At 57.6% G+C, this 22,381-nt stretch overlaps 1 protein-coding gene across 6 annotated transcripts in view; it reads left to right on the top strand.

Moving 5' to 3' along the window:
* Positions 1 to 22,381, top strand: part of SHANK2 (SH3 and multiple ankyrin repeat domains 2) — a 545,909-nt gene that overhangs the window by 452,077 nt on the left and 71,451 nt on the right. The gene's annotated exons all lie outside the window — the stretch shown is intronic.

Raw genomic sequence — 22,381 nt, 5'->3', positions numbered from 1 at the left:
CCGAGACCAACGCGGGACCCATCCTGTGCCCGCTGCCTCCGCACGAGCACGGGGACACACTGACTTGGGGGCTCCAAGGGGACAAGGAGAGGCTGAGCGGGTCCCATCTGCTGGGTGTTCTGAGCAGACGGCGTCTCACCCCAGCCCTCCCAGTCACGTCCAGACGTATGTTCACGCGCTAAGTGGACCCGGGCCGGGGCTTGGCGGGGCTCCACTGGCCTGGCTTGCAGCGATGGGCTTAGGGGCCAGGATGTTGCAGGGCCAGGATGTTGCAGGTGCCATTTAGGAGACACCAGGCCCCTTCTCGTCATAGAGACGGCGGCATTTGGCCCCTGGTGTGATCGTCCCTTCTCTGTTTTCTTTCTGAGGCCTTCTCTGGGTGACGCACACTTGACTTTCTGCCCTGGCTCTGTCCAGCCCCTGCTCTGGTCCAGCTCTTTGGCAGGGAGGAGAGGCTGGGCCTGACCAGGACCCGGCCCCTCCTGTTGACCGGCAGCTCCCGGAAGCAGGCAGGGCCGGCCGGGTGGGCGTCAGGCTGGGCCGGGCCGGCAGACCATCGCAGCCTCGCCCCGTGGTGCCGGGAGATGGCGTCAGGAGCTTTGCTGCACGGGAAGTTAAGTAGAAACCCAGAGAGGTCGAGCGGCCTCCCAGGGGCCACACAGCTCGGAGGTGGAGTGCTCAGAGGGTGGGGACCGAGCAGGCTCCTCACGTGCCATGTGACGCCTCCGTGCACCAGGCCCCATATTTAGTCTTTTCCCTCAATTAGCTTAAAAAGTGTAGTGAAGTCATGGTGAAGTCACAGTGAACTTACGATGCCATCTGGAAGTAAAAAATAATAATAAAAACTAAAGTGCCCAGCAACTGTACCGTAATGCACAAAACGCTCTTCAGCGAGAGAGGTGACGTCTGTGGGCCAGACAGGGCCTCTCCCAAGGGGGCTGAGTGGCTGATCAGGTTCGAGGTGTTATTTCAGTGACTACGGAGCTTTCCTCCCCTTGTCCTCCCGAAACAAGACTTGCTTTCGCCAGTGTCCCCGACAGGTCTCCCTGCTGTCTCTTCTCTGGGGAAGGGGCGCCCTGAACCCTGTTCGTCCTTCATTCAGGCGCCTCTGGTCCCGGCCCTGCCATCTTCCCACCGGTGGCTCCTGGGGAGGCCCCGGGTGATGCAGCCTGGAGGATGGAGCCTGATGGTGGGGAGGAGCCTGGGGCTGCGGGAGTCCCGGACACGGTGGCCCCTGGCCAGGGCCGAGCAGCGGCGGTGCGTTCCTGCACGGCGCTGGGGGAGGGTCCCGGGTCCTCGCTAGACGTGGCCGTGAGCTGTGGCTGCTGGCCTCGGGTTCCGGCCGCCCCAGCTCCCGCCCAGGTGCTGTCGTAGGTCCTGGCTGAAGACCAGCTGCCTCCTCCTGCATCTCGAGCCCCCGTCGGAGCCACCAGCTGCCCCGTGCGCTCCGCTGGCAGCGCTGCGCAGATCCCCGGTTGCCCGGGTGAGGCAGAGCCACCAGCGGCCCAGGCTTCTGGCCCGCGCCGCACAGCCGTGGCTCGCTTCCTTTCTGTGGGCGGATGATGGATTGACCGGGCGTTCTGGAGGCCGCCAGGGCCGGCAGTGAGGAGGGGGTGTGCAGAGACGGCCTGCTGGGGGTGCCTGTCGGGGTGCAGGGCCGAGCGCCTGGCTCATGCCTTGTTGCGATGTGTTCAGTCCCTCTCAAGATGAAGCCACAAGCTGGTGCTGTTCCACGTCCCCGTCAGCCCCAGCCCACGTTATCAATAACCAACAGGGAGGGCAGTGGCAGAGCCCTGCATCAGCCCCGTGCGGTCCCCACAGCGTCCTGCAGGAGCCAGCTGTGCGCGGTGGCTGCTCCCTGTGGCTGCCGTGACAAGTCACCAACACCCAGTGGCTTCGAGCAACCTGGGCTGATTATCTCAGTGTCCTGGGAGCCGGGTCTGAGATGGTCTCGCTCAGCTGCAGTGGAGGTGCCACAGGGGCTGCGGCCCAGGGACGGGTCCTCTTTACGTTTTCAGGTTCAGGAGGTGCCTGGCCCGCGCCCCTCCTCCATCTCGAAGGCAGCGGTGTGTCCCTCTGACCTCCGCCCCCGCCCTCATGGCTTCTCTGACGGTCTCCTCCTGCCTCCTCCCCCACACCCGAGCACCTTGGGATTCAACTGGACCCTCCCGGGTAGCCCAGGGCCATCTCCCATCCCAAGGTCCTTCACGTCGTCTCCTCCGCAGAGCCCCTTTTGCCGTGTAAGGTCACATAGTCACGGGTCCCGGGAGTTAGGACGGGGACATCTTTGAAGGGCTGACCGTGGAGGACAGGACCTGGAGACGCCTGGGATCAGCCAGGCCCTGGAGGTGCCGCCCCAAGTGCACAGCTCAGCCAGCCTCTGCCTGTCTCACTTCTGTGACATTGTCCGGGCCTGGGCTTTGCAGCTCAGGGTGGCCTGCGGGCCCCCTCTCCGGGGCGGAGGGACGAGAGGGATGCAGCTCCCAAGAGAGCTGCAGCCTCTCCTGGCCACCCTCAGAAGCAGCCACCGCTAGCCTGGCCCATGGCTTGGGCACAGCCACCCCGCGTTCCCGAGAGTGAGTCTGATCTGCTTTTGTTTAGGCGCTAAGTCAGTTCACTGGCTACAAATGATTCTCGAAAAGCGTGCTGACTCCCCCACGTGCAACAGTGCAGAGCGGGGGCTGGGGAGGCGTCCACACCCTGGGGCTGGGGTGGGCCTGAAGTCTGACAAAGAGGCGATTCGTGAGTCCGAGCACGGCCACGGCCGGTCAGCCGCGCGCCCCTGCTCACCTGTGGCCCGCAAGGCCTCGCGCCCACCTGCGCCAACGCTGCTCCGCGCTCCGGGTCCTCCTCCGGCGTTCACGAGGGCTGGCGAGAGCGGGTTGGCCTGGCGGCCCCCTGCGTGGGCACGGGGTTGCCTCCTGTCCTACGTGGAGGCGAGAGGAGGGCCGAGAAGGCCCAGCAGGTGGTCTCCCAGCTCACGGCCTCACGAGTTGGAACTGGCACAAATAAAAAGCGTTTCCACGGGAAGGACAGTCATTTCCGCTTGAGAAGAAAGTCGGTCCCTTGGCCGGCTCCGCCCTGGGCTGGTAGCCTTCCCTGGCTGCTCTGGTTGCTCCGACCTGTGTAAGTTAGCAGATGGGACGTTGTGACCAAGGCCACCCCCTTGCTGATGAGCGATGGTTCAAGAAATGAAGGTTCGGCCCGTGAGACCCTCTGCGGGGCTCCTCCACCTTCTCAGGGTCACAATGTCCCCATCGCCACGGTGGGGCTGCTGTCACGTGCCAGGTTGGCGCAGATTAGGGACATTGGCCTCAGCAGCCCGAGGCACGCGCAGGCAGGGCTGGCCGGGTGGTGTGGCCCAGGCTGGCAAGCCCTGTGTGCTGTCGTGGGTGTGTCCTTCCTGAGACCCCGAGTTCTGTGCTGCCGACATCACCATCCTCAGGGGAGCGGGGAGCGTGCCATTCCTGAAACCAGCTCTCATGCCGCCGGACTGAAAACTCATGTGACATCTCCGTGGCTCCCTTCTTCGGGACGCAGGAGTCTGTTTCTTGCAGCCTGTCGCGGTGACAGGAAGTGTGAGCACATCTGCAGGCGGCTGTCGGGGTTCGAGTCCCCCCTGGGACAGGAGCCCCACACCTGTGAGCCCCTTCCCTGTCTGCGCGACGGAGCGTGCCGTGCGAGCTGACCGGCGCTGCCCTCGCTGTGCGTGCTGGTCGTCGGCTCTAGCTGCGGAACGGCACCGCGGCCTGGTGGCGTAACCAGCGCACCTTCCCTGCAAGCTGGAAGTCCCAGAGCAGGGTGGCTCAGAGTCGGCCCCTCTCTCCTTGCCTTGCAGACCGCTGCCTTCTTCTTGTGTCCTCGTGCTGTCGTCCCTCTGTGCGTGTCTGTGCCCTAATCTCCTCTCTGATAAGGACTCAGTCCTATGGGATTAGGGCCCTCCCTGGGGACGTCCCTTTAACTGCGTGACCTCGTTAAAGGCCCTGTCTCCAAACGCAGTCACATTCTGAGGTCGTGGAGGACAGGACTCCAACATGAGTTTGGAGCACAGGGTTCAGCTCCCCTTCAGCAGGGGAGGGCTGGGCTGCAGGGCTGCAACTCTACCCCGAGTGCTCGGGCCAGGGCCCTGGGGCAGGAACCGTCCCATCCCTCAATGCAACTGCTGCCCTGTACCTCGTGCAGGTCAGGAGCGGAGATTCCCCTGCACTGGGAGGGGCCTGGGGGGTCACCTGCCGGGGGCTGCACACTCGTTGCCTGGCTTAATTCTGAGAAACAGTTGTGGGCTTTTGACTCCCGTTTATGGGTGGAACCGAGGCTCCTGGGGGTCGAGTGACTTTCCACAGCTCTAGTGCTGTGTCCACTGGGGAGCCGCGTCCACTGGGGAGCCGCGTCCACTGGGGAGCTGTGTCCACTGGGGTGCCCTGTCCACTGGGGTGCTGCGTCCACTGGGGAGCTGCGTCCACTGGGGAGCCACGTCCACTGGGGAGCCGCGTCCACTGGGGAGCCGCGTCCACTGGGGTGCCGCGTCCACTGGGGAGCCGCGTCCACTGGGGAGCCGCGTCCACTGGGGTGCCGCGTCCACTGGGGTGCCTCGTCCACTGGGGTGCCGCGTCCACTGGGGTGCCTCGTCCACTGGGGAGCCTCGTCCACTGGGGTGCCGCGTCCACTGGGGAGCCGTGTCCACTGGGGTGCCCTGTCCACTGGGGTGCCACGTCCACTGGGGAGCGGCGTCCACTGGGGTACCGCGTCCACTGGGGAGCCGCGTCCACTGGGGAGCCGCGTCCACTGGGGTGCCTCGTCCACTGGGGTGCCTCGTCCACTGGGGAGCCGTGTCCACTGGGGGAGCCCCGTCCACTGGGGTGCCGAGTCCACTGGGGTGCCGCGTCCACTGGGGTGCCCCGTCCACTGGGGTGCCACGTCCACTGGGGTGCAGCTCTAGTGGTGGAGCGACTCCACCAGTGAGACAGGTGCAGCCAGGGCCCTGTCACCCGCAGCACGTTGATTGTCCCTGGTGGCCTTAGCGTCTCTGGAGTGAAATCACGCCCCACGTGGAGCTCAGGGTTCTGACACTGACATCCCTTAGTGTGCCTCCAGAAAGGCGTGGTTCTGAGTCACTCTTCCTTCCTCGAGCCAGGTGGGGATGACGAGTCCCCCTCAGGGGCGTCTGGGCTCTGCGGTGACACGTCTGTGTCACAGTCTCCAGACGGAGGGAAGAGGCTGGCACCTTGGTGACACGGGTCGGGGGTGCTGGAGTTGCTGGCTTTGTCCTCCCGGCCCGGCTCGTCGCTGGGGAGGGCAGGAGTGGCGGTGGCCTCTGTGGCAGGTGCAGCAGCAGCGTCCTCCTGGGCACCCGCCTCGCCCTGCAGGGCCTGGGGCCCTGTGTGAGAAGAACAGCCGACCCTGCCACTAGCTGCGTGACCGTTCCTTACTGCTAGAGAGCTGCCAGTGTTCCGCTGGGCACGGGACCTGCCGCTCTGTCCCCAGACAGACTCCTGGGCGCCACCACAGTCCCAGAAGGATGGCGGCACTGCTGCCCCATTTCACAGGGGAGGAAAGTGAGGCGCAAGGAGATGATAAAAACCTCTTTTCAGGGACTCTGTTGAGCCTAACAGTGGCCCCAGGGATCCCAGTCTAACAAATGGGTAAACCGAGGCTCTGGGGGGACTTGGTCCCTGTTCACGCTGGCAAAGGCAGGGTTAGGGCTGGGGGTCTGGGCTTTTGACTCTGAGTCCAGAGCTGCCCTGCTGGCATGGCGGCCCCCCGGGGGCTCGGCGCCGGATCTCTGCCTGCAGCTTCAGTGCCCCGTCCCACCCCACCCCTCCCCGTCCTCAGCCGTGCGAGTCTCAGCGTCTGTAAGAGTAGAGGCTCCTGAGGGGTGCCCAGGCACAGGAGGTCCCCGGGGGGCACAAACCGCCTGGCGCCCAGATCGCAGGAGTCCGTTTGCCAGAATTCCAGCCCCTGGGACGCTCGGCAGAAACACCTGCACCGACAGCGAGGATGAGCTGGGAGGCAGGTTTTGAAGCAGAAAAGGCCCCTTTGTCTGTGGATTCTGCACGTGCGGGGTGGGCCGGGGTGCTCGGCCGCAGCACGCGTGGACTCTGGGCCTCTCCCCCCAGGGTCAGGACGTCTCACCAGGAGGAGGAGGAGGAGAGGGAGAGGAAGGACAGGACACTCACGGGACAGCAGGTTTGGGGGCAGAGTTTTACGAGGCTGCCAACCAAACGAGCTGGAGAGGGGCTTCCGTTTGCTGGGCGCCCGGGTGCTACGGCAGATGCGGTGGGAGGCCACGAGGGGTGCCTGTCCCCCTTCACAGACGCATGGACTGAGCCCGAGACCGTGCTCCACGTCTCCTGCGTGACTGTGTCCCCCAGCACACGGGCTGGGCTCCCTCAGGGCCGGCCCCTCCCTGGCTGCCGGCTGGATAAAGGGCACTGGGACCGTCCGGCCACGCCACCCTCGTGGGCAGAGGGACGAATCCCCTGGCAGAGTGCAGACGTGTGGAAATGGGCGGTCCCCAGGCTCGGGCTGGGAGACAGATGTGTGTTGAGTGGTGAATGGAAGGCGGGGGCGTCAGGTGACGTCACGGTGCAGTCACAGCTGCAGTGTGGGTGCAGAAGCCGCAGCACGCTGGCTTGATCGTGCGTCCACCGCAGGGAGAAGGGGGCTTTGGCGTCCTGTGACATTAGTTCCCAGGCCATGTGGATGGTCCACACCAGCTGTGCACCAAGAGGTCCCCAAGAGGCCAGGACAGCCAGCCTGGGATGGGGTTCAGAAGAAAGAAAGGCCCCCAAGAAATGCGTGCTGACCTTGGGCCAGACCTCAGCAGCCCGTCCCGGCCCACCTGGAGGTTGATCCGCCAGGGTAAACTGAGACAGGACCTAAGAGAGATTGGGCAGGGGCCGCTGTGGGCTCTACAAGCTGTGCAGTTGTAGGCAGGAGGGGCTGGCTGGTCTCCGTCGGCACCAGCTGGGGCTTGGAGTGTCCAGGTGGGGAGACCAGGCTTCCAGCCGCAGCATCTGTGTTTGCAGAGCTGTGCTGGGCGGGGCGCCGGGCAGGGCAGGCCTTTGGTGAGCAGGGTGGGCCTGGTGCTGCCCAGGACTGCGGTGTCAGCCCAGCCACTGGGGCTACCAGCAGGCTCCACTGTCCCCAGTGTGGTGGGTGCCCCCAAGGCCCCGAGTGAGAAGCACTCTGCAGACTCAGTTAGGATATGGATGTGGTCTTCCGCTGAAGTGAGGTGTCGGGTTTGGGGAGCATCAGCTAGCACCCCGTTTCCCCTCCTCTTCCCGGGGAGCAGCTGGGGACTGGCACAGCCCATGGACTTGGGTACCCACCGTCTCCCAGAACCTAAAACCTGATCTGGTCAGTGCAGAGGGGCTGTTGGGAGGTCCTTTCTGTGTCTCGGTCCCAGTAACGTGTGTTTTCTTCACGTCGAGTGCCACCTCCCCTGCCACCTGCAGACACGCGGGGCAGGCTCCCTGCGGCATCCTGGGGCACGGGGCGATGTGCTAGAGCTTTGCTGAGACATAATCAGTATACAATACACTTCACATATTTAAAGTGTGCAGTCTTACAAAGTTACACGCGTGTGCCTTTGTGAAACCATCACCAAGATCAAAGCGGTGAATCCATCGTCAGCCCAGAAGTTTCTCGTGAACCACCTGGTCCCGCCCCCCACCCTCCTGCAGCTGTGGCCCAGCCTCCTGTCACTCCAGAGAAGTTCGCAATTTCTAGAATTTCTCATGAATGGAATCATACAGTCTGTGCTCTTTTTCTGGTTGGTTTCCTCCACTCCGCGCAATCATGTTGAGATTCGCATGTGCTGGTGGCTCATTCCTCCTGTCACTGGGCGACACTCAGTTGTGTGGATGGACCACAATTTGGAAGCCATTCACCTGTCTGCAGGCATTTGGCTGTGTCCACTTTGGGGCCACTACACATGATCCCGCTGTGAACATTCGTGTGCTGGTCTTTGTGTGGACAGAGGCTTTCGCCTCCCTTGGAAGAATCCTTGCAAGAGAGAAGGCCGGGTCACGTGGTAGACGGCTGTGTAACTTTAATTTATTTATTTTTTCAAGGGTCTTGGGAGCTCTGTGTCAGGAACCAGGGACAAAGACCAAATATTTATTTTATTATACCATAGCGTAGGGGCCCTAAAACGTTTTAAACGGGGCCAGTTCACTGTCCCTCAGACCGTTGGAGGCCATTGGAGAGCGCGGTGCACATTCCACACATGCGCACTGAGGGCCCGGGACCAGTCGGCTGCTGAGCAGGACAGGCAGCGGCGGCAGAAACACCCCGTGGGACGGATGAATGTCCTCGGTGGGCCGCATGTGGCCCTCGGGCCATAGTTTGAGGACGCCTGCCATAGTGCATGAGGAGCAGAGAGTTTCAGGAAGCCAGCGGCGAGAGATGAGGTCTGAGAGATGAAGACCTGGTGGAGAAAGAATTTCTACTTTGTATTAGGGCAGGCGGGAGCCACTCAGGGCTCAGGTAGGCAGTGGGATTCGCGTGCTATGAAGATCACTCTGGTGGCCTTGTGAAGAACTGATTAGAGCACAAACCCGGAGCTGGGTAGACGGGGAGGAAGCTGTTGCGATAATCTGGGTGGATGTGGTGATCTTGGGGGTGGCCCCGAGGTGGGAAGAAGTGGGTGGGGTCTGGCCGTGTAACTTTTTAAAGAAACTGCCCGACCGTGTGCCCAAGCGCTGCACCGTTTTGCGTCCCCCCAGCCGTGCGCAAATCCCGCTGCCCCCCTCTCGCCAGTGCTCGGCGTGTGCGGACTTTTTCATCTCAAACATTGTCACGGGCGTGAGGTGCCACCGCACCGTGGCTTTGATTTGCATTTCGGGTCACGCGCCGTCCCTGCATCTTCCTCTGTGCATCTAGAACTGGAACGTTGTGGGGAACACAGGGGTCTCCTCTCCCTTTCCCCTCTCCTCTCTCTTCCTTCTCTTCTTTTCCTTCCCTCCCTTCCTGAATGAGCTCAAGCTGCTATAACAAAAATACCTCGGACTAGGGGCCTAAAAACAAAGGGAATTTTATTTTCTCGCAGTTCTGGAGGCTGAGGTCTGAGGCCAGGGTGGCGGCAGGTGGGTTCTGGCGAGGTCTCTTCCCGGGTTAGAGACGAGTGCTCTGACCCGCAATTGCGGCCCGGCTGTGTTGTGCACGAGGGAACCACAGGATTCATGAAATACGTCCACTCCCAGCCCCACCCACATGGGTCCCGCCGTGGGTTGGGTGACAAGCAGAGCGTGTGTCTCTGCAACTGCACCCGTAGCTCCAAGAAGGGAGCCACACGTGAGGCCCTGGTGGGTGGGGTGAGTGTGCCCTGGTTCCTGGGGGGTCTTGGTTTGTGGCACCCCACTCCCCACTCAGGACACCCACATCCTCCAGCCCCCAGTGCTCTCCCACCCCCGTGATGCTGGCCCGGCTGAAGGATCACAGCCCCGTCCGAAGCCGGGCCCACACCTGCCGTGGCCAGCAGCTCCCATGGTGGCGGCAGCAGGCCTTTAGCAGAGCAGAGAGGGGCCAGCCCTGCCCACGGAGATGTGGGGCCCCCTGTTAAGGCAAGGCCTCCGTGGGGAGCCTGGTGATGGGACAGCCCAGGCCAGTCCTGGCCCAGGGCAGGCTGGGTGTCCTCAATCACAGCTCCTGGAGAGCCAGGCAGCACCCTCCTAGGCCAGGGCCACCTGAGCGTGTACCCCAAGAGGCGCTAAGACCTGATGTTCTACCATTAGGAATTAGAATCAAAGCCTTTAGAAGATTAATCATTGAGGCAGGAGCATCCTGGGCCTCTTTTGAGCCACCAGACCTGAAAGAGGGGTGTGCTTCACTGAGGTAGGGCCCTGCAGCCCAGCAAGGCCACCCCCACCGAGACCACCAAACCCAAGACCCACTGCAAATGACAAAAGTCCCCTCTCATCATTCAGTCAAGCCACGTGAACCTACCATTTTTATAGGTCAAAAAAAAGTCAGATGGCAGCAGCTTATAAGGCCCAGCGGAATGGCTGAAATTTAAAAGGCAAATAATGTGCAGGTGGCTAAATAAGTGGGGGGCTGGGCTCCATGTTGCACAGCTGGATACATGGGTCTACAGCTGGCTGCCATCCGACTCTCTGAGTGTCTCTCTCTGTCTTTGTATCTCTGTGTATCTCTGTCTCTGTCTCTTTTTGTCTCTGGCTCTATCTCTCTTCTGTCTGTCCCTCCTTCTCCCTCCCTCCTCTCCTTAACCTCCTGCCCTTGCTGCCTCTGTGTGCCAGCCTGTCTTTCCCACTACTGAGGAGTCCCACCCTCCTCACACATCCTGCCAGCATCACTGCCCCCCAGAGACAGGAGACCATATTCCCCAGAAGATGTAGAAGAAAAACCCAGGCAAGATTCTGATTGGCCTAGCTCGGGTCACATGACCATTCCTCAGCCAATGAGGGATGACCTCAGAAATGGGGGACTCAGATTGGCCAGGAATGAGTTACATGGGCCCTCCTGAGCACAGAGAAGGTATGTCCTCCTAGCTTCCACAGTATCTTGAGGACTCCATGGGAAGGGCCCCCCAAAAGGAAAGAGAGCAGTTATCAGCAGAAGAGGGATGGGGAAGTTGGCTGGACAAACAGAACTGGAGCCAGGTCGCTCCATCACTGCCACCAGTGCCTGTTCTCCTCCTGGGGTCCAGGTCCCCTGGATCAGCCCCACTGTCCACCACTGCCCAGTGCGGACGCCTGGGAATGGCCTTCTCCTTCCCATGGTCCAAATCCTGTCCACTCCCCTTCCAAACAGCTCTGGGGCCAGTTGGCCCTGGAATTCCCTGCTACGCTGTGCCTGGAAACCAAGGCAAGGTGCCGTCCCACCAGGGAGACAAGCAAGAGAAAACCCAGGCGCAGTTCCCAAGCCACGTCACCTAGGAGCCCCCAGCGGCCATGGCTTAGCCCTGCACTAAGCCTCTCCCAGCGTCCCGGTGAGCATTGGTCTTTCTGGAAGGGCCCTGGGCCCAGGCCCACCTCTGTCCTCTTGGCGCAGATCTGGGGCCTTGCTGTCCACTCTTTGGCCTCCCCAGAGGACCCGGGGCTGGACTCACTTTCCTTTGCCACTTTTACTCCTAGTCGAGCAGAGGGAATGGAGCTGAGTGCTGTGGGCTCAAATGTAGAGAAATGGCAGGCTGGTGACCTTGAACGTCTTCCGAGAACGTGAGCCATCGCTGGGGTGCAGACGCTGAATCCACTGGCCACACAGCTGCACTCTGGCTGGACACAGGGGCAGGGGTGCCAGCCATCCCATAACTAGCTAGAGTGGCGGCGCCAGGGACTGAAGTCCCCTGCCAGGAAGGAGGGAGGGGGCTCGCCTGCCAGGGTAACTCAAAGAGCAAAGTCTTGGAGGCCGCACCCTTCAGAGTGGGCTTTGCCCTGTGGGATTGCCTCCGGAACCCGGGCTCCACCCGGACTGACGGCTCGGCCCACCCGGCCCGCTCCCGCAGCACGCTCGCTGCTTTGCTAAAAAGAACAAATGGCTCTGGGCTGGAGGAAGTGGGCAGGCTGGCAGCAATCTGCTGCCCACGCAGGACAGGAGGAGGTGCTGGGTGGATTCATCTCCCGGCAGGAACAATGACTGTGAACCGGCTTTGGAGAAATTCGAGCACTTTCTCTCCAGCCAGAGGTTCTACCCACATAAGAAGTTCCCCAGCTTCACAGAGCTCTGAGGATTTCGGCTCCTCCAAGAATCCATTAAATGAGTTCCTCGGACTCATTTTTAATGCTCTTTCTAGGTTATTAAAGTGAGGAGTTCCCTGCAAGGAGCTTTCAGGGAGCCGAGGGTGAGAGGGAAGAAAGCTTAGCCCTCCGTGTCCTTTCCCGGCACTGCTTTGACTGAGCTCTGTCCTCACCTTCACTGCCGGGGCGTTTGCAAAGAAGTTAATGTTCATCCTGGGGGTGGAGACAGCTCTGCCCCTCAAAGGACTCCTGGGCCGGCCTCCCCAGGTGTGTCTCCATGGCAGAGGCGCAGCTGCAGCCCCCCAGGACCTGCCCTGTGGGTTCCTCCTGCTGGAAGGTCTCCCTGAACCCTCGCAGAACCGTCACAGGCAGGATCAAGATCACGCTCCGGCCTCCTCCCTGGCCTCACGGAGGCCTGCAGTTGGCCATAAACTAACCGCCTGGACGCATCTCGCCTCCACTCTCACTGCGAACTCTTTTGTGGCCTGTCTCCTCGCTGTGCTTTGGCGGCATGCTCAGTCCGTTTTGAGTGCTGGGATGACCGCACGGCCGTGTCCGTCCCTGCAGCTAGCGCAGAGCTCAGCACCCGTCTTAGCTCAGGCACGGGGCCAGAGTGGGGTCTCCAGACCACGTCTCCGGCAGCCGCAGCCACGTGTTTGCCTTAGGGGAGAAGGACACCGGCCTTGTAAGTGGCGGTGGCACTCGGCAGCAACTGAGAGAGTCCCAGAGCATTCCGCCATCCGTGAGGGAAAAGGGCACGCCTGGCAAACCGAGGGGTCGATCAAAGCCAGGTGGGGTTCCTTTGGTGGCATTTAGCAGCCTCATGGCTGAGTGGACGCTCTTCCTTCCTCCCGGCCAGGTAATTAATGAGGGCTTCAGAGGCCTGAGGCTTTTCTGCTCAATTCAATTATTCAGATTGACACACACAAAGTTCTCTGAACAGGAAATAGAGAGAAGGCAGATCGCTAAGTGGTTATGATGGAGACCAAATAAATTGCCTGTCAGCCGCCGCGTCTGATCTCGTGCCGCCTGTGCCAGGACAGCGGCTCGGGCACCCTCTCCGCCAGCGCGGGAGGGGCAGGTGGGGTGAGTCGGGGTCTCCCAGGAGCACAGCAGTGTCTTCCTCTTCGGGGTCAATGACCTCTGGTATCCGTGTCAACTGTGACTGTGAACCTTAGAACGAGTCAAAGCGGCTCGTCTCGGCATCCGCGAGGGTGTCCAGGCCGTGGGAGCCGCCCTCCTGCGAGAGCCTGGGGGTGATGACGGTGTGGGCAGCCCTGGGCGTGGCGGGGGGCTGTCACCGCCCTAGGAGGGCCGCAGAGCCACGCTTCCACTGCTGTTTGGGGCCAGCTCCTACAAGCATCCCCGAGACACGAGGTGGCGTAGGTCAGAGCCAGGGACACGCGCTCTCGTCTTGCCGAGGCTGATGCCGCTGGAGCCCCAGGGAGGCTGGGGCTCAGCACCGTGTTCCTCTCCCTGCCGTTTTAATTTCCCATTAAAGAAAACAAAACTCAAAATTCAACAGTGCCTGTTTCTACTTCACTTCGACCTTGGCCAAGATGGAAAAACAAACTGTATTTGCCTTTCAGCTAAAATATGTGAAACAGGAGATTTCAAGACGAGATGTCGGGCAGCAAGCGAGGGTGACCGTGGAAAGGCGGGAATCAAGTGGGCAAGCCCCGCGGTTGCCACGGCTGCCCGCACGGAGCGTGTCCAGCCTGCGGTACGGGGAGAGCGACCCCAGGCCCCGGAACCACGCGCGCGCCAGAGGAACGGAGCTGAGCGTCTGGGGAGACCAGGGGCGGCCAGAGCCCGCGGCAGGAGCACCAGCGAGGAAAGAGCAGCTCGGCGAACCCCGGACGACGGCAGAGAGTCCCCACGTCGCAGCCGAGTACGGATCAGCGCGTGTGTGAGAGGAAACCACCGAAAGCCAGAGAAAGTGTCACCCCGAGGATGAGAACACCGCGTTGCCCAGGGATGCCGTCGGGAGCTGACCCCCAGTGGGAGTGGAAAAGCGACGCTTGCTATCATGTCGAATTGCAAATGACCCGGGTCCGGTGGGCTCCGTGGGATCCGGGATATTCTGGCTCACTCAGGATGCACCCCCGGAGTACGGGTGGTCTTAGGTGGGGAGAGACAAGGGCTCTCGTGTATCAGGATTCTGTTGTTGAAGTCTGGTCACCTACCGTTGGGGCGATAACAGTGTCTCCGCCCACACAGGACTGGGGTACGCCTCTTCCCACCCCCAGCCCCCACCCCCCGCTGGAGAAAACCTCCTGTTTTATGGAGCAGTAGGTAGAGTACTCAGACGGGATGTTCTTACGTGGTGCAGAATAGTCAGTCCTAGCCTAAACATGACTCGGGGCCCACCTAACAAATCTTTTTCAAAAAGATACGAAAGGATCAGACTGCTTCTAGGTAACTTAACTACACCCAAGACAAAAAGCTCCAGGGCATTTACAAGAATACAAAAATACCCAGTACCCAACAAGGTGAAATTTATAACATCTGGCATCCATTCAGAAATTCCCAGGCTTCACAGGTTCTCGGGATTAGCTGGGGGGAAGAAGAAAGAAAGAAATTCCCAGGCACACAAAGAAGCAGGAAAACACAGCCATAAAGAGGAGAAAAATCCATCAGTCAGAACTGACTGGGGACGGACACAGATGTTAGCGTTAGCAGACAAAGGTATTAACAGAGTCGTTATAACCGTATGCCTTATGTTCGAAAAAGTTAAATGGAGGCATGGAAGATTTATTTTTTAATTTGGGTAAGTTTTAGGGATACAAGTGCAGTTTTGTTACGTGGATATACTGTGTAGTGGCGAAGTCTGAGCTTCTAGTGGGACCATCGCCCAGATAGTGCACATTTACTCATTAAGTAATTTCTCACCCCTCAGCCCCCCACTCCCACTCTTCCGAGGCCCCAGTGACTGGAGCACACGGCCTTCGATATTTTGTCTCTGAGCTGTTTCACTTAAGATAATGTCCCTCCAGTTCCAACCAGTATGAAAAATATTTTAAAAGCCCACTGAGATGTACATTTGCAAATGGTTAATATGGTAAATTTTATGTTTTGTGTATTTTACCACAGTTAAATTTTTTTAAAAAATGTTAACCCAAATCAAAACTGCAGAGACGAACATTATAGGGTCTGAGATGAAAAATACACAGGATGGGACTAACGGTGGATTAGATGTTACAGAAGAAAAGAATAGTGAGCTTGGATAAGTAGCAATAGAAACTATCCCAAATGACACACAGACAGGAAAAGAAGAATTTTTTTGTGAAAGAGCATCTGTGAGCTGCAGGACAACTTCTGTCGGCCCAATATACATGTCAGTAGATTCCCTGAAGTGGGGATGATTATGGTGGGGAGGTCAGAAAAATAGTTGAAGAAATAAGGATGGAAATTTTTCCAAATTTGAAGTAAATTGTGAACACGCAGATCCAAGCCGCTCAACAGACTCCAAGCACAAGACATGTTAGAGAAAAATAAAGGCCACCAGGGCACATAATTTTCAAATTGCTCAAAACTAGCGATGGTAGCAGATAATGTTGTCAGAAACAAAGCAAGTGAGAAGATAGTTGAGAAATATCTTCCAAGTCTTGAAAGGGAAGATGAAACAGAACTATTTCAAAAACAAAGATAAAGACTTTTGAAAAACACAGAAGGTTTAGTAATTTATCACCAGCCAAGCACACTATAAGGAATGTTTAAGGGACGTCTTTCAGATAAAAGGGAAATGAACACAGTTGGAAATCCACAAAGGAACGAAGGGCTTAACTGCATGAGCAAATATGTAAAATTTGTTATTCCTTAAATCCCTTCAAAAAACAACTGCCTGTAAACACAAATAATAGCAGAGTGTGGTTTGGGATTAAGACATGGAGACGTAATACGTGCGAGAACAATGTCACAGAGGCCGGGAGGGGAAGAACGGAAGTGCAAGGTTATTATACCATGCTCGAAGTGGCGGACCATCACTTGATTACAGGCAGCGATAAGTGTGTTCTGATGCAACCACTGAAACAACAAAACAAAGAATGATCGCTCATAAGCCGACAGAGGAAATAAAATGGAATCACAAAAAAAAAATAACCCAAAAAAAGATAGAAGATGAGGGAACAGAGGGGCGGACAAAATATGCATGGAACAAATAAAAAGCAAATGCAAAGAGGTTAGAGTTAAAACTAACCATATCAACAATCACAATAAATGTAAATAGTATAAACATCCCACGTAAAAGGCAGAATTTTCAAATTGGATGAATGCTTTTCTCCAGGAATAACTTTAATTATAAAGACACAAAATTACTAAAAGTAAGAGGGTAGAAAGGAATATACTAAATTAACACCAAGCGATAAAAACCTGGAATGACTATATTAGGATCAAAGTATATTTTAGAACAGGCGTCCTCAAACTATGGCCCGCGGGCCACATGCGGGTATTTTTGTCCGTTTGTTTTTTTTTTACTTCAAAATAAGATATGTGCAGTGTGCATAGGAATTTATTCATAGCTTTTTTTTTAACTATAGTCCGGCCCTCCAACGGTCTGAGGGACAGTGAACTGGCCCCCTGTTTAAAAAGTTTGAGGACCCCTGTTTTAGAACAAAGAGTGTCACCCAAGTTAAAGAAGGTTGTTTCGTTGTGGTAAGGGGTCAGTTCTATAGGACATAAAAACACTGAACATTTATGCACCTAATAACAGAGTGTCAAAACACATGGAGCAAAAACTGACAGACTTGCGAGGGAAAGTAGATGTTAAAAACTACAAGCGCAGTCACCTCTTTCAATAACTGCTAGAACACATAGAAAGAAAATCATCAGGGACGTAGGAAACTTCAACAAAACCGTCAGCCAGCCTGACCCGCCAGTTCCAGAACCCTCTGTGCTCTCCTTTCTAGTGCACTTGGAACCGTTGTTAAGACAAACCATGTTTTTTTCATCCACGAAACAAGTCTCAATGAGCTCAAAACTGTTCAAGTCATACAGATGTGTCCTCTTACCACTGTGGAATCATATTAGAAGCCAATAAGAGAAAGATCTCTGGACAATCTACCAAATACCTGGAAAGTAAATAATATTATTATTCTAAATAACACACGGATCGGAGTAGAAATCAAATGGGAGATTAGAAGATATCCGAACTGAATGAAAGCACAACACACCAGGCTGTGTGGGAACTCACTAACACAGTCCTTAAGGGGAAATTGTGGTGCTAAGTGCCTGCATTAGAAGGAAAGTTGGTGGCCTCAGCTTTCACCTTTGGACGCTAAAGGAAGAGAGCGCGTGAAAACTAGAGTAAGCCGAAGAAAGGAGACGGCGAAGATCACGGCAACCAATGAAGTGGAAAATAGAAAAATAATAAGGGAAAATGGAGAGACCAAAACCTGGTTCTTTGACAACATCGATAAAATCAATGACCCTCTAGCCGGGCTGATCCGGAAATGAAATGGGGAAGGCACAGCGTTGCGGGTAGCAGAAGTGAGCGTCCAAGGGGAGGTCGCCCGCCACGTGACCAGCAACTGTTCGCGTGTCCCGGGCTCGGCTCTGCCTCCGAGCCCTGTCTGCACCTTGTCCCCTCGTCTGTTCGTCTGTCTTGGTGCCACTGTCTCGACTGCTGTGTCTTTATGCCAAGCCTTGGAGTCAGGACACATGAGTCCTCCACCTTTGTTCTTTCACAAAGCCGTCTTGGCTGTTCTAGATATTTTGCATTTCCATGTAAATGTTGCAGCCAGCCTGTCGTTTTCTACAAAAAGCCCGCTGGGATTCTGAGCGGGATCGCAGCGACTCTGTAGATCACTCTGGAGAGACGGAATCTTCGCCGCACGGTCATGGAAAACGTCTCCGTGTATCTAAGTCCCCTTTCGTTTTGCTCAGTGACGGTTTCATGTTTTTGGTGCATGAGTCTTGCACCTGCTTTGTCGGATTTACCCCTATTTCATGTTTTTTTTTTTAAGATGTGACAGAGGCATGTTTGAATTGCTGTTTGTTTGTGATGATTTCTTGCTATTACATAGAACGACAAATGATTTGGGCCCAGCGGTCTCCGCGGAACCCGGTGCCTTCCGGTCCTCTCCTCGCGCAGCCCGGGGCGTGGGTGTGGGAGGAGGAGAAGAAGGCTGCTCTGTCTCCGGGCTCCTTCTTTTTGAAATCCGGTTGCGGCAAGAGTGGAGGGGCACTGGGGGTTCTCTCACGTTTGGGGAGAGGTGACATTGGCCGTCACCGTCCTTGAAGAACAACTCATGGATTCCTACTAAAACGTGAGATGCAAACACCCTGGCACCCAGCCCTCGCACGCCCAGGGCTCTCCCTGGCTCTGCCTGCCGGGCGCGGCCCCAGCAGGGCGTCAGTTGGGTGGCCCGTGGAGTGCCACGCCGGAGCATGAGGCGGCTCTGGGTGTCCTGCTGGGGAATGATTAACTGAATCACAGATTCTAAGTGAAGAAAGCAAACGGCAGAACAGCTTGCCAGCTGTCCGCGTGAGAAGGGGTGTGGGGTATGGAAACTGCCCGTACTTTCTCTATACTTTTTCTGTATGCCTAAAACCGCTTTAAAAAAAAAAAAGTTTATCAAGTTAAAAAGTTTTACAGGGCATGTGTGTGCACGTCTGCCTAGACCTGCAGATGTGCCCTGCGGGCGGCTCCGACGGCCACGTGGAAGGTCCGTGGCACGCTGGGGGCCGCCTTCTCCCCAGGCCAGACAGCTGTGCCCAGTGTCTCCCCACCAGTGTCACCATTTCTTTCCCATCATCCAGGATGCTGGGGCCACCTCTTGCATTCCTTGTAGCTGCTCTCATTCCTTCCCCCCTCCATGCTGTCACCGTGTCTCTCTGTCCCCCGCCTGCTCTGGACAGCGGTGACAGTCTACGTCTTACTCGGCCCCTCGTCTCTGCCCAGCGTAGAACCTGGTGCTCTCTGCAGAGCTCGGGCTGCAAGGAGGAGGCAGGGAGGGGTCCAGGGTAGGTCCCAAGTGCCAGGCCCGGGCTGCGTACCTCCCTGCATGGTCTCGCATCCTTGCGGTGGGGGTCAGGGATGCTGACATTGTTCCTGTGTTATAGATGAGGAAACTGAGGCACACAGAGGGGGTAAGCTGCTTACTTGTCCCTGGCTGCCCAGTGGAGGCGTGGCCGATCTGGGATTTGAACTCAGGCAAGCTGGCTCCAGCCTCAGCTCTAACCTCTGCCCAGGTGCTGCTTTTATTGCCAGCTCTGCAGTGGTGACAGGCATCGGCTGTGCTGGGTTGTACGTGCTGAATGGGGCAAGCCCAGTGCTGGCCCAGAAGGGAGCCTGCCACACCAGTCCTGTTAGGAGCCCCGGTGGCACTGTCCAGAGGGCAGGTATGGGTGTCCCCCGTATGGCATCAGGCCAACAAGCCCACAGCCTGACGCTCCTGCACAAGCCATTGTCGTGAGCCTGCAGATGGGGCCGAGGGGCTGCAGAGGAGAAAGTGCCTCTTCAAGAGTCCCCAAGGGACCCAGGCCTCCCGGGGGACCACCATACCCCTGCCACGTGGCAGCCCAGGAGTGGACCCGGGCTCCCTTCTGTGGTTCCAACTCATCTGCCCTCTCCCTGTGGCATTTCTCTGCTCAGAAGGTGAAGGATGATCCGAGTCCCTGGTGGCGTTTGTTCTCAGTTGGTATTTAGCATATTTGCCAAAGACTGTCATTTTGAAGGGGAAAACGTTCACGTAGTAGCCGTGACTCAGACCGAGGCCCAGCACGCCTGGGCGCTGTGACCACACAAAGTGCAGCTGGGGGGTCCAGGGTGGCTCTGCTTGCCTGGTCGCTGGGCAGCTGGGTGGCCAGAGAAAGCTGCTGGCCCACGTGGGAGATTCCAGGCCTGGCTCCCTGGGGGTCACTGGGAACCTCAACTCCCAGATAGGCTTCTGCTGGGGGAGGGCTTTCTTCCTGTCCTTCGGGCTGTGGGACTCGCAGGGGCATGGCAGCGGGAGCCAGCCCGCCCACACTCCTGCCGCGGCCCCTGCCCTCGCCTCCCTGCGTTGCCAGCCTGAGCCTCCCAGGGGCCACGTCAGGCCTCAAAGCCAGGGCTGCTTAGCTCGATCAGGGCTGCCTCACCCACTGCTCCTTCACAACATACTTCTGGAAGTTTCTACACGGAAACCTTTCCACGTCTGTCTCTCCTTTGGGGGAGGTGACAGCAGCAGGGGTGTCATGGTGGGCCAGCCTGGCTCAAACCCTTCCCCAGAACTCACCATATGATGATGTGTTTCTTGCTTTTTGTCTGTCATTGATGAGACCCTGAGACTGTCGAACGGCTCTGTCCCCAGCAGCTGGGACGGAGCTGCACGCGGGTGGCACTCAGTAAATATTGCGAGAGTGAGCAGACGAGCACACCTTTCGGTGCCACGCCTGGTGGAACTCAGCGGGCACTTGAAATGTGGACGCTGTTAGGTCCCATGAGTCACGGCAGCGGTGCCAACACGGTCATGGCCCTGGCCTCGCAGCAATGCGATCAGACTGCACACAAGTGCTCGTGCAGCCTCACTCCTGATCGCCAAAAACTGGATGCAGCCAAGACACCTTCACTAGCTGAGCAGACAAACTGTGGTACATCCAGACCATGGGACATTATTTGACAATAAAATACAAAAAAAAATGAGCTGTCAAGCCTGGAAAAGGCCTAGAGGAACCCTAAGTGGATATTAAGTACAAGAAGCCAATCTGAAAAGGCCGCATTAAAAATCTGCTTAGTGTAGCCGCCTTTATCAGCGATCTTAGGTCTTCTGCATAACTCGCTGCAGCTTCTCCATCAGCACTTGCTGCTTCACCTTGAACTTCTATGTCCTGGAGGCGGCTTCTCTCAAACCTGCTGGACCAACCTCTGCCAGCTTCAGACTTTTCTTCTGCAGCTTCCTCGCCTCCCTCTGCTTCACAGAACTGAAGAGAGCGAGGGCCTTGCTCTGGGTTAGGCTTTGGCTTAAGGGAAAGTCGTGGCCGGTTTGATCTTCTGTCCAGACCACGGAAACGTTCTCCATGTCAGCGATAAGGACGTTTGGCTTTCTTATCACCCGCGTGTCCACCGGAGTAGCACTTCTCCTTTCCTTCAAGAGCTTTTCCTTTGCATCCACAGCTCGGCCAACTTTCTGGCACAAGAGGCCCAGCTTTTGGCCTGTGTCAGCTTTCAACGCTCCTTCTTCGCTAAGCTTCATCGTTTCTAGCTTTTGATTTAAAGTGAGGCGTGTGCGACTCTTCCCTTCTCCTGAACCCTTGGCGGCCGTTGCAGGGTTACGAACGGGCCTGATTTCAATCTCGTTGTGTCGCAGGGAATAGGGAGGCCCGGGGGGGGGGGGGCAGAGCCAGGGGAACGGCCAGCGGGTGGGGCAGTCAGGACACACGGAGCGTTTATAGGTGATGTTCACCCACTAACACGGACGTGGCTCGAGGAGCCCCACAACAGTCACAGCGGCAGCATCACAGATCACTGTCACGGGTCGCCATAGCAGGCACAGTAATAAAGAGAAACTTCGAAATACTGTGAGACCTGCCGAAATGTGACACGGAGACGTGGAGTCAGCACGTGCTGTTGCAGAGATGGCAGGGGCAGACCCGCGCGACGCGGGGTGGCCATAAACCTTCCATTCGTAAAAGACGTGGCGTCTGAGGAGAGCCGTAAAGGGAGTGCGCCTGCATGTGACTCGGAAAAAGATACGACTGTGGCGACAGTGAAACGATTAGCACGGGGCTGGGGAGGGAGGACGGCCAAGCTAAGGGTTCCACGGGGACGTTCCGAGGGCAGTGGGCTGCTCCGCTGTGCTGTGGTGGTGGGGACGCGTCTCTATGGGTACGTTAAGACCCAAGCAGTGCCCGGCCCCAGGGCGAGCCCCGGTGTGCCCGTGGATTTAGTTAATAATCACGGGTCGTGTCGGCCGGTTCATCACAGCTAACGTCCCGCGCCAGTGCAAGATGTTAGCAGTCCACGGACCCGGGACTCGGAGGGAGGGGAGTGTACGTGGGGACGCCGAACTTCCGGTGCTGTTTCTCTGTAAACCTACAACGTTCCAGAATATAAAGACTTGATGAAAATAAGACAGGATGAGGTATAGCCTCCCAAGTTCTCACTCATGGTAGGGAATAGGATCCTTAGGGAACCCGTTACCCAAAGGGGACAGAATGGATGGAGGAGAGAGGCGGCTCTAGAACATTCCTCGAAGCTCCGCAGTGGTAATGATCAGAGCGTGTCACTGGCCTCGAGGCCGTCTGGGGGAGCACCCCTCCCCCCTTCAGAGTCCCCCCATCAGAGTCTAAGGGGGGATGTGGAACGTTCCAGAAGTGTCCGAGGGGTCAAGGAGGTGCATGTGATTTCTTATCAGGAGGGTGGGCTGCAGACGTGGCGTCTTCTCCTGTGCAGCTCTGGGGGGACCGTGGGCCCAGGAGTTTGTCGCATACCAGCACAGGTTGCTTGCATGCCCCCCCCCCAGGAGAAGCCACTTCGAGGTTGTCCCACACACTGGTGACTTCCTGTGGCCGGGGCATCAGAGGCCCCGGGCTGTTTCAAGTTCTCTCCCATGACTTTATTCAAACGGCAACCTCCCTGCCACCACCGGCGTGCCACCCGCCAGGCCGCAGCCTCCTCCTCTGCGGCACATGCCCGGGGCCCTGAACTGCCCCAGGAAGTGACCTCCCCTGGATGAAAAATAACTTGTGATGTGACCGAGCTC

The sequence above is a fragment of the Microcebus murinus genome, chromosome 4 (assembly GCF_040939455.1).
Source record: "Microcebus murinus isolate Inina chromosome 4, M.murinus_Inina_mat1.0, whole genome shotgun sequence".
Taxonomy (NCBI): domain Eukaryota; kingdom Metazoa; phylum Chordata; class Mammalia; order Primates; family Cheirogaleidae; genus Microcebus; species Microcebus murinus.
The sequence above is the reverse complement of the archived record's forward strand: the minus strand, read 5'-3'. Positions and strand labels throughout refer to the sequence as shown.